Genomic DNA, 2,209 nt, shown 5'->3' with positions numbered 1-2,209 from the left:
TGAAACTCCCAAGATCCCTCATCTTTGTTGGAATATTTTCTTCTATTATCGCATTGCATTCTCAAGTGAGTTCTACCGTTTCAAATGCTTCAATCCTTCTCTTTCTAGAAACTATATCCTTTAAGAAATTCACATACGCAGGCATCTGATCTTATGTTTTAACCAAAGTGATATTGATGTGCAATTGCTTTAATACCTCCAGGAAGCATCGAAAATTATTTTCATCATTTCTTCTTCTCAATCTCTACAGATACGTCGGTGGCTGCATCTTCATTAACTCCTGTGAAGTCGAAGCCTTCTTGGATAATTCTCTACATTCGTCCTCATGCTCTTCTGCTATCTGGTTTGTTGTTGGTTTTTGTGTTTACTACAAGGTGGGTTGTTGGTCAGAAACGTCTTAATTTTCTTCTTCTACTGGTCTAGTAGATGGCCTCTTTTCTTTAGACTTTGCATTCAGTGGCTTCCCACTGCACAATGTCACCACATAAAATTGCTCTTTTCCTAAGTTGCCCGCATGACGCGATGTTCTTGTATTACTTGGCAAAGCGCCTTGCATTCTGTTCTTTAGTTCTTCTGCAAGTTATCCCACTTGGTGCTCCAAATTTCTTATTGAAGATGTCTAGCCTTGTAACAAGGCATCATTCTTTTGGATATATTTTTTCAATAGGTTCTCAAGTGATGATGACAATAAAGATGGTTGTTGTGGTGGGCTAGACATTTGATCATGTCTTTGTTGTCCCTAGTGGAACCTAGGTGGTCCACCTTTATTCATACCACGGTTCATGTTTATCTGCATTAGGTTGTTGACTACCTCCCCAAGAAAAATTTGGGTGATTCCTCTAATCTGCATTGTAAGTGTTAGATAATGGATTATTCTTAATGAAGTATACCGAATGAGAGTTATGTAGACACATTTCAGGGGTATGTGGTCCACTGCATGTTACAAAACTTAGGTCCAGTACTTGATTCGTGGACCCCCTTTGGTTACCATTCTCTCCGCCAACCTTGTTCATAGTCATCATTTGTAGCAGTTTTAGCATTACGGCCACTTGCGTTTGTAATGCCACATTAGTGTCATTATCTAATTTTGAAGTATTTCCTTTTCTAGAACTTGATCGTGATCAGAATCAATTATCCTTTCAATATTCATGATTTTAAGAGATTCGGTCCAGTATAGCCTTAGCTTCAGTATGTCTTCTACAGTAGGCCTCCTTCTGTCGCCGAATCAGCTGCAATTTGTGATGCTTTTGTGAGGCCATCATAAAACATTTCCATTTGCACGCAGTCAGGAAAACCATTATGTGGGCAATTTTTTACTAGCTTCTTAAATCTCTTCCAAGCTTCACTCAATATTTCCCAATTCTTCTGTTGAAAATTTGTGATTTCTCGCTACCTCTTGACATTCTCAATTGGCGGGAAAATTTTCTTCATAGACTTAGCTACCATTTGCTCTCACGAAGTGATTTCTCCTGGTTCCAATTCGTATGTCATTGTTTAGCCTCATCCTTTAACGAGAATGGAAACAAAAGCAGGCCAATCTCTTTGGCAGTAACATTTGGAATCACAAATGTATTGCAAATTCCAAGGAAGCTTTTTAGGTGTGCATGTGGATCTTCTCCAAGTGTACCTCCAAACTGCCCTGTCGTTTGGATCATCTGAAGCATCACCAATTTCATTTCAAACCGGGCTTCTTCAGCTAACAGTCGCAAAATTCCTGGTGAGAAATTATACAGATTAGGCGATGCAAGTTTCCAATAAGTCTGTTATGATCATTTTTTAAAAGTATGGGGTTTGTCATTGCCAGTGCGTTGTTCATCGCATTGTTTCCTACATTGTTGGTTGCATTCAGTGTTGCTAGATTGTTAAGTACATTAGGAACCAAGGGGTTGGGTTGCTCGAGCTCTGTTCCTTTGACGCCTTTTTCTATTGTTTCTTATCTGACGATGGAATGCTCGCTCGATATCAGGGTCATATAATAGCTCAGGTGTTGTGTTCTTGCTCATACAATATGTTGCACTCCTTGGACACGGATGTAATACACCTAAAATTGAGTTCCTGCGGAAATCAAAAGCAAAAAAATTTTTGCACAATTTTAGTTGCTAATGTCCACGGCAACGATGCCAAAAACTTGTTGCCATACTAGATTGATGTGATGAAATGCCTTATGCCTTGCTCTTCAAAAAGAGTATTTCTTAATCTACTTGCAATG

The 2,209-nt window shown here is 39.0% G+C and overlaps 1 non-coding gene across 1 annotated transcript; it reads left to right on the top strand.

Annotated features, from left to right (window-relative positions):
* The first annotated feature begins 1,291 nt into the window (after window positions 1-1,291).
* LOC120092299 lies at window positions 1,292-1,397 on the top strand. The gene has a single exon (XR_005486006.1). It is a non-coding gene; the product is annotated as a small nucleolar RNA R71 (small nucleolar RNA).
* The last annotated feature ends 812 nt before the right edge of the window (window positions 1,398-2,209 follow it).

The sequence above is a fragment of the Benincasa hispida genome, chromosome 11 (assembly GCF_009727055.1).
Source record: "Benincasa hispida cultivar B227 chromosome 11, ASM972705v1, whole genome shotgun sequence".
In the NCBI taxonomy this organism is placed as follows: Eukaryota; Viridiplantae; Streptophyta; class Magnoliopsida; order Cucurbitales; family Cucurbitaceae; genus Benincasa; species Benincasa hispida.
Note: the sequence above shows the minus strand (reverse complement) of the source record. Positions and strands in the feature narration are given on the sequence as shown.